Here is a 9,706-nt window from a genome sequence, read left to right on the forward strand (position 1 = left end):
CAGCACTGGCAGGAAGCAGAGCCCTCCCCGCACCCCGGCCTTCTCGGAAGGCGACCGCCCGGCTCTCCGAGATGGATGATGAAGGGAAAGGAGTCTCGGCTCATTCGGCGGCTCAAATGTCACCCGCCTTCTGAGGCCTTCCTAGATAGAGCCCACTTCCCCTTGCTCTGGAACCCTAGTAGCCTTGGCAAGGCTGAGTGGTCCATTGGGAAATTACGGACCCCAGAGCTCAGATGGATCTGGGTTCCCGAATTCTGACTCTACCACTTACCCTCAGTGGCAACTGGGGATCGATTCACCGTTCTATGCCCCCGTGTCCTCAGCTGTAGGATGTGGGTGATCCTGCCTCATCAGAGGGTTGTGAGGGGGGTGCAGAGAAGCCCAGCGCCTTGGCAGGCACGCTGGGGATGTTGGTTTTCTTCCCCTCGCACTGGCCAGAGTTATTTATTGGTGCCACAGACTATGAGTTCCTTAAAAGCAAGGCACGGGGGCTAGTTCATCTTGGGTCTTCAGCTCTTAATACCATTCAAGCCCACAGTTAAGTACTCAACGAGCACTAGTCCTAATTCTCAGCTCCTTAGCTTTTTATGGTGGCTCCTGTATCATTCCTAAAAATCAAAGCTTCACATTTTACGCTCCCTTCTTAAAAGCTGAGAGAAAATACGAAAACACCTGACATAAACTCCTACACCCAAATGTTTGGTGAATAAACCGAATGCACGATGAAGCTGTGCCCCTCTCGTGGTGGCAACATCACAGATGTTCTATCAGCGCTCCCTGTGGGCACACACCATACACCAGCATGACAGGCACGTCCTGGGAAAGCAGCTGCCACCACAGAGCCCCTCGGCCTGGCTCGCCGCAGGCACATATCGTAAGCAAGTCCACCCAGAGCAGGCAGATCTTCAAAAGTTTAGTTAGAACCATCCAGGTCCATAGGTTTTGGCTTCCCCTGTGCAAAGAGGCACGTTAAGCAGAAACCCAGGGATGTGGCATGAGAACATCTCTTAACACCTTGCACTTAAATTGTTGGGGATGCTAGAGGAGAGGGATTTAAATCATAGTAACAGTGGTGCCCCCTTGTCCACAGTTCCATTTCCCGGGGCTTCGGTGACCCACGGGCAACCAGGGTCCGGGAGCAGGTGATTCTCTTTCTGGCTTATTGTCAGGTCAGTGGTAACCTGACGCCACGTCGAGATGCTTATGTCATTGACGTCACTTGGTCTCATCACTTAGGCATTCTCTTATATCACATCATCGCGAGAAGGGTGAGTATGGTGTATGGTACAATCATGTTTTGGAAGAGAGACCACATTCACGTAACTTTTATTACGGTATCTTTTTATAATTGTTCTATTGTGTTATTGTTAATCTCACGTGCTTAATTTATAAATTAAACTCTATCATAGGTGTGTACGGATAAGAGAAAATATCGGATATGTAGGGTTCCATACTATCCACAGTTTCAGGCATCCACTGGGGGTCTTGGAATAGGTATCCCCCACATACATAGCAGGGGACCACCATCATCACTATTAACGACTTGGAAAAAGGAAGCTACTGAAAGCTACCCCTCCCCAACCGAGTCTTCAGTTGCCGATTATGAGCCTGATTATGCAGTCCTTTCTAAAACACAGAAAGTAAAACCCTCCAGTGTCTCTGTGCCTCAATTAGACGTCTGGCCAAGTAAGAAACGCAACAGAGTGGTGCCAATGTCTTTGTAACGCGTCTGCGTCATCGCCCCTCCGCCCGGCACTCCTCCCCCCTGGGCTCAGACTTCCTGGTCTTTGTCACCAGGCTGGTGTTGAAAGGCAGTTCTCAGCTAAGTAAATAATGTTGGGATGGAGCCAGGGCACTTGAAAGTGAGTTAATCCTTTCCCCATCAAAATCCCCAGCAACAATCTGGGTTTGTTTAGCCATTTGGTACTGGCATTTCAGGGCTTTTTTATAAACACTGAGGGAATCGCTCACTTTGGCAGTGGCCAGCACGGCTGTCACACCCGGGCGCCGAGTCCCTCTTGTTCGTGAGGGACGGCCACATCGTACCTTTCAGGTGAGAAGATGGTCTTAACTCTGCTCGGTCTGCCGGAGCCTCGGGGGTAAGTATATAGCAGCTAACACCTGCTGAGCTCTGGGCTGAGCTCTTCACATACATTAGCTCCTTTAAAGCTCACTATTGTCCCTCTGAGGTAGGTATTTTTATTATGCCCATTTTACAGATGAGGGGAGTGAGTCCCTGGGAGATTAAGTAACTTGGGGTCTAGTAGTTGTGACTGGATTCGAACCCAGGGCCTGTTGTACAAACATGCCCGTTATACTCAAGCATCCTCAAGAACACCCTCTCTCCTGAAGTCACATGCGCTGTTGGTCTGCAGGTGTTTCCAGAGCCTTGGTGTCTGAGCAGACGGAGGCCCAGAGAAGGGATCAGGGAGGAAGGATCTGAGAGGCTTCTGTCACTCTGTGTCCTCGAGCACTGTCATCTGACCTGAGGTAACTGGACATGGCAGACAGTGCTGTAGATTGGCCCTCACCCCTGTCCCAGGTAGTAGTTGCGCATATGAGCGCCTGCCTGCAGGAAGACTCCCGTTCAGAGCCGTGCACCCTGCCAGGAGGGAAAGAGGGAAGAGGAAAGGGGGGGTTTGCAGACCAGCCTACAAGCTTTCTCTTCCAATCTTGAGAGGATGGGGACGATAGGAATGGATTCTCGTCTGTATCATGGAGCTTTGTCATGTTCTTTTCCTGCTCTTTCTGGAGAATAAACTCCCTGGGCTGTTCTGAGTACTAGTCTACATTTGCATTTTTGATGATGGCACTTTGAAGTAAATGTCCTGTGTTTTTTGTGTATTTATTGAAACATTAAGCCGTGTTCATCGGGGTCTTTTGTCATGTTTGTTATTCTGTTTGTTGTCGTTGCTAATTGTAAGTCTATCTCTTGCTGCAAGACCATGAGCCCCTTGAGGATGTATCTTTTACATCTCTGGAGCCCGGTTTTGAACTTGGCACATAGCAGGTGCCCCAAAAGTGTCCATTGGCCAGGTGATTGGATTTATGGGAAGTCTCAGATTGAAGGGGCAGAATGGGAGAAGAGAGAACAGGGGTCACTGGCAGGCATTTTGAAGAGGCACATTCTCTTCTAGAATCATCCCGGCCCTAAGAACTGTGGGTGGGGCACAAATTGAAAAGTCAGGCAGAGCTGGTATCTCTTTACTCCCTCTCTTTCGGGACCCCCCTTTTCTTGCCCACACCTTCGTTCCCACTTCAATGCCACACCATTCCTCCCTTCTTCCAGCTTTGCCATCAGGTCACCGACCCTGCCCTAGAAGCCTGCACTGGCCAATGTCATGTACAGTCATTTATCTCAGCTCTTCCCAATTGTCCATTTTTGTTTTTGAAGGGTTTGGCATTATTTGCCAAGGGCTAGGAATAAAGTCTCTGCAATGAGCTTCCTAATGATCAGTGTATTAGTCAGGGTAGGTCGCCAGTGACAAAAACTCAGCTCAAACTGCCTTGAACCAAAAATAAGGTGGGGGTGGGCCAGGAGCTAAAAAGTTTAGACAACTACCTCCAGATGCCCAGAGGATGTTATCAAGGCTCCAAGGCTTGGTCTACTCTCGGTTTTGTTGGGTCTATTCTCCCAACAGACTCTGCATGCGGAGACAAGATGGACACTGGCAGCCCCAAACCTACCAAGCCTTATTATCTCGCAACTACAAGAAGGGGAAACAGGTTTCCCCAGTTTGCCAACAGAAGTCCTGGGGAACCCTGGTCATGGGTTTGGGTCACGTGCCTCTCACTGCCAAAGCCTCGGTCACATGCCCACTCTGGGCCTGGGGTGGGGTGGTGTGAATAGAGAGAGCCCCACCCACTCAGTCGGTTGTCATCCAACTCTTGGTTTCGGCTTGGGTCATGATCTCAGGGTCGTGAGATAGAGTCCTGCATCCAGCTCCACGCTCAGCAGGGAGTCAGCTTGAGGATTCTCTCCCTCTCCTTCTCCCTCTGCCCCTCTCCCCGCTCATGCACACTCTCTCTCTCTAGAGTAGGTAACTAAATCTTCAAAAAAAAAAAGGAAGAAAGGAAGAAGAAAGAAAGACACCCCCCCCCCCCCCCCCCCGCAAAGCAAACAGGAGTGCATGTGCTCTGGAGAGACGGCTCTGTTGAGGAAGACATGCTGGACAGACACAGTCAGATGCCCATTGCAATAGTGCAATCCCCTAAGCTTCCGTCTCGAACCAATGTTCTACACGATTTCATAAGGCCCAACCAGAGAGAATCCGGACACCCCTGGGGGAAGGCCCTGGCTGGGGTCCCTCCGTGGGCTTAGTGGGCAGTCCTAGGAAGTGCTGCATACATGGATCTTCCCTTAGGAGTGGCACAGCTTTGGTGTCTCCGACACTCCTAGGGACACATGGCTGGAGTGACCGGCTCCACAGAGAGAAAAAGCTGGACTTGCGGGAACCTGGGAGCGGGGAATGGGTCTGAGGTGGCACCACTTCGAAGGCCCAGCTCCGGGCTGGCCGAAGCTATCAGCAAGATCCAGTTCCTCTCTGAGGTATTAATTAGGCCTTTTCAAAGGCCACTAGGACTTGGGAAATCTTCCCCCAGCACCGCCACACGGAGCCGAAATCTCTCCCTCGAGGAGCCTCGCTCGGGGCGGGGCTGCTGGGGGGCCTGGGCACTGCCCCCCCCCCCCGCCCCGGCTTGTCAGGCCTGGAGGTGCCCCCTCCGAGGAAGCGGAGGCTTAGCAAGCCCAGCGGGGCCAGCGTGGACCGTGTGCCAGGCCTTGAGCCCACCCAGCCTCCCACAGCGAGTGCCGGCGCGCCATGGCCACCCTGCCCACACACGAGGGGCTCGCGGAAGGGAAGGGCACTCCCGAACACCACAAAGCTGGCCGGTGAAGAGGGGGCCCAGGGCTTCCTGCTCGCTTTCTTCTCGCTGCACGTCCTCAGCTGCGCACTGCAATCGCACCGCTCTCTGAATTCGCTCCTTGGGTTGTGCGAAGTCCCCACGGCCCTGCCTCCCCCGGCAACCCTAGCTCGGTCTTAGGGTTGGCCCTCCCGTCGGCGTGCGGTCATGATCCACCAGCCGCAGAGGAAGATGCGGCAGGGCCCCAGGGTCCATGGGTGAGTCTTCGTTGGCACACTCACCGCCCTTCTCTCCAGTTTCCGGCACACACGTACACACACTCACACATACACACGTGCATATACACTCACACGTGTGTCTGCACTCACCCACGTGCACGTGCACATCCATGCACACACACACACACACGCTTGCAGAGTGTACACCCGCAAATGCACACACATGCATGTACCTGCATACACACGCTCACACATGCACACGCGCACACACACACATGCTCAGACACACGCGTACACATGCATGTACCTGCATGCACACGCTCACACATGCACACGCTCACACACGCACACACATGCATGTACCTGCATGCACATGCTCACACATGCACACACTCACACATTTGTATATACACTCTCACAGCACACACATTTGCATTCACGTGTAAACATGTGTGTGTGCGCACTCACAACCACACGTGCACTCACACACAAACCTGTACACACTCATACCTGTGCACATTCACACACACATTCACATGTGCACACATAACATACATTCACTCGAGCATGCACACACGTGCCGTTTCTGTGTCATACTGGGAGGCACCAGGGTCATCCAGCTCTGCATGGCCTCAGTGCCCATCATGTCCCATCAGCGTCCCCCCTCTATAACAATGTCCAGTGATACAGCGATGCTCCAAACTTTGTCTCTTTAGAGTGAAAAGGGGGTGTAGAGATAACGTGCACAACTTGGGGGCATGATTTGTCCTCAGTCACACGGCCCCGTGTAGGTTCTCAGGTTCCATCTTGCGGTATCCCTTCCTCTGTGCCACACCCCCTCACGCAAAAGGACCTACGTTCACCGTGTGTATTCCTCATAGATCTCCGGTCACGAGGCAGCCACGGCATCCCCTAAATTCAGCCGAAAGTCGGTGGGGGGGGGGTTGCGTGGAAAGCAAGCAGGCCTTGCTTCCTGCCCAGAGCCAGAGGTTCTCAGCTCTGGTGGCGCCGGCAATCTCAGAGGGAACTTTCAGATCACCCGGGCTGGTCCCACCCAGAGACTCACACGCACCTGGCCCACAGGTGACCTGATGACCTCCGCCTCAGGCGCCGCTGACTGGCCTATCAGGATGAGAGCCCCAGCCAAGGGGGGCATGGGGTTCCCTATCCGTCCCTGCATCCTGTCCCTCCCTTGTGGTCAGCCCTCCACCTACAGCCCCTGAACCTTTCCACGCGAGCCAAGCAGGGCTCACAGCCGGAAGGGAGGGGAAACACGCCTGTGGCTCCTTCCGCACCAAATAACAGGCTGGGGCAGAGCAGAGGGAGACTCGTGGCCTGGCCAGAGGGGGCGACCCTGAGTGGGGCCTGGAGGAACGAGCTTGGAGGGAAGAGTGCTGCAGGGCTGGAGGGCAGGATGCTCTGAACCCGGAGCCCCGGTGCAGTGTGCTCTGGGGACACTCGTGCTGGGGGCACGCTGACCCCGGGGTTCAAGATGAAGTGTCTGGGAGGTTGTGACTTTAGTCCAGGCCAGAAATGACGGAGGTCTGGGCGGAGGGAGGCAGGCACTTCCTCCAGCAGCCACGCCTGGGTTCAGGGGGAGAGCCATGGCCAAGACAGTCGGGCTTTGTGCTGACAGTGCGCACCTGGGACGTTCCTGCCCAAAAGAACCTGCTGGGAGGTGAAAGGGCTTTCAGTCTGCACTGCCCCGTGTGGTAGCCACCGGGCACGCGTGGCTCTTGGGCACTTGAGAGGATCTGGATGTGACTGGGGAACTGAATCTTTTATTGTATTTAATTTTTAATAATTGAAATGGCCACACGTGACTTGTGGCTACCATACTGGACAGCACTGGTTGGAATTGTTGAAGGTGGATTTGGTAGGGCAGGGTGACAGAGTGGACTGGGGGAGCCAGGTGCGTGGTGACACCATTGACAAAGCTGAGCCGCCCTAGAGGCTGAGAGCTGGGGAGGAGGCTGACAGGATGAGGTTGAGGGAGGTGACTGTGGGTCATCCATGTGGCAAGATCATCCTTTCCTTGGCTTTCTCTTTCCTCCCCATCCCCATCCCTCACACCTCAGTCAATGCCTTCTTGGAGGAATTCAGAAAGCGTGGTGGATGTTCAGAGTGAGGAGGACCCTTCTCTCCGGCTTGGCAGAGGCCCAACACCTTCCTAGTGTGAGCCCACACAGCTGTCTTCTCCCCATGGCCTGCTCATCTCTGCTCCTGGGAAGCCCAGCTGGGCAGCAGTGGGTTAAGACAGCACCATCAAATATGTGCTCCACTAAAAATGTAAAAGGTTCCAAGAATGCAGCTTAATAAATCTCAGCAGGTAGGGGACTGGGGTAACTGATGTGCTACTGAGTTTTGCATGGCCTTCGTACTTACTTTAGTAGTCCCTTGAAACGGGCACCATGACAACCCTGTGTTATTTTTTTAAAGATTTATTTATTTGAGAAAGAGAGAGAGCACAAGCAGGGGGCAGGGGCAGAGGGAGAGGGAGAAACAGACTCCCCACTGAGCAGGGAGCCCGATGCGGGGCTCGATCCCAGGACCCTGAGATCATGAGCTGAGCCGAAGGCAGACTATTAACCGACTGAGCCACCGAGATGCCCCAACCCCTGTGTTATTTATGCTCCAGACACAGGACTCTTCCTGCCAAAGCCTGCCCCATAACAGGGCAGGGACAAGGGGAAGAGCTTAGGAAGAGAAAGAACTGAAATAATGCATATCAACCTTGAAACTCACCACAAAGAAGCCAGGCCTGTCCCACTGACTGAAGAGCGTGGAAGCCAGCTCTCTCCTTTCCAGTTAACCGTGGGATTTGGTTCCATGCCTGAGGTCCCAGTCAAGCTCGTCTCCACCCTACTCCTCCCCCTTCCCTCCCCTCCAATCCCCATTCTCCCTTTACCATGTCACCGTCCCCATCTTCCTTCCTCAGTCTTCTCTAGAGAATGTGAGACAACACAGGCTGGTGGTGGTACCTCCCGTGCACACCATGACTACAAGCCTCTGTTTCTTCACAATGAAGTCCTTGGACTAGATTCTCTCTGGATTGCTCCCCACTGCCACCCAACCCACTGCTGGGGCCACCACCCCTTTACCAGCCCCAACACTGGCCCCTAGCTGTTGAAATATGTTTTACGGGCAACATTTCCCAAGAATTCTAGAAAAATAGGAAATCATCAGTCCCCAAAGAATCTAGAAAATTTTCTTCACCTCTTCAATAGAATTACAACGCTATAGTCAAATCATTTATTGGCTGATCATTTTTCTCCCCGTGCTAGAATGTAAGCACTTTTGTTCTGTTCACTACTATGTTCCTGGGGCCCAGAAAGTGCCCAGCATAAAACAGCGCTCAATACATACCTACTGAGGAGTGGAGGAACCTTATCTTGACTTGGGTCAAGTTCATCAGCCTCACGTATTTGAGATGATGTTGCATATTTGAGACGTGGTTCTCCGTATAAAATGCTGTGTTGGGATCCTACTTTTGAACTTGCATAAACTTGAGAGAATTAAAGGGAAGCTATCCCCTTAATCTCCTGGAACAAACAAAGGGAGTTTGCTTTGTTAACTCTGGCCATCCATCATTGGCCTTGCTGCCCCATTCTCATGGGCGTGAGCAGATAAGATGCACTTGGCAGAAAAGGATGTGCATCTGCAGAACGTCGGCAGAACTTCCAGCAGGAGTTAATAAGCCACACTAACAAACTTAGTTCCGGGACTTTTGCTTTAAAGCTTCATTAAGCTTTCAGTACGGAAGACCCCAGACAGGAGGCAAATACTCATATGGGGGATTCCATTTGAAGCTGACCAGGAGCTGGTTAATGTACAGCCCTAGTGAGTCAGTGTTCAAGGGGCGCTTTCTCCGTGGCATTTGCTATTGCACTGAATGTTTCTGTTCTCGCCTCTTGGAGTTTGTTCCTAAAAAATAGCCCAAAATATATTAACGGAGGCAAGTCTCTGAATAAAAAGGTCAATCCAAACTGCATTTAATCCAATGCAGTCACTTTCTAGGCTGGAGATTGAGGGCATACCCAGAGAGGGGGAAATGGGAAAAGTGAACTAAGTTGGCAGGAACAAACCATTACTAACCCCGGCTCATTTCAGTAAAAACAGGCATGAGAGTGAGGGCAAGTTTTAAAACTGAATTCTCTCAACATGACTCAGGGGTTGTCTTTCTCATGCCAATTTTCAATTTGTTTTTATAGATGGATGAATGGGGGGCTCACAAGTCTCAGGCTGAAATGCGGAATGAACACATCTGCCATATCATCTGAGTCCAAAGTTGAAAGGGGCTCTTCACCAAAACCTAGACAAATATTTGAAAGCCTGTCTTGGAAAGGAAGATAATGTCCAATTGGTCTCTTTTATAATGCATTTGTGTACAGGCGGGGGTGGGGGGGAATGGGATTTAAAAATAAAGCCGTCTACGTCAGAGACTTGGATTATAAAAGCATAGGTTTCTCTTTCAGGACTCTCTGAAGTTGGAAAGTATGAATTACATACGCTCATTAAAACTTTTTATGTTAAATTCAAAGAGTAAAATTAGAAGCCATGTTAATGATCCAACCATGCGACAACTGGCCAACAGATGTTTGGAGCCTTCTGGTTAAGAGATTACA

At 51.9% G+C, this 9,706-nt stretch overlaps 1 long non-coding RNA gene across 1 annotated transcript; it reads left to right on the forward strand.

The window, feature by feature from the left end:
- The first annotated feature begins 1,964 nt into the window (after positions 1-1,964).
- On the forward strand, positions 1,965-9,454 carry LOC113923089. Its single transcript, XR_003520166.1, has 3 exons — positions 1,965-2,099; positions 2,376-2,490; positions 9,293-9,454. It is a non-coding gene; the product is annotated as an uncharacterized LOC113923089 (long non-coding RNA).
- Positions 9,455-9,706: the final 252 nt, after the last annotated feature.

The sequence above is a fragment of the Zalophus californianus genome, chromosome 9, assembly GCF_009762305.2.
Source record: "Zalophus californianus isolate mZalCal1 chromosome 9, mZalCal1.pri.v2, whole genome shotgun sequence".
In the NCBI taxonomy this organism is placed as follows: domain Eukaryota; kingdom Metazoa; phylum Chordata; class Mammalia; order Carnivora; family Otariidae; genus Zalophus; species Zalophus californianus.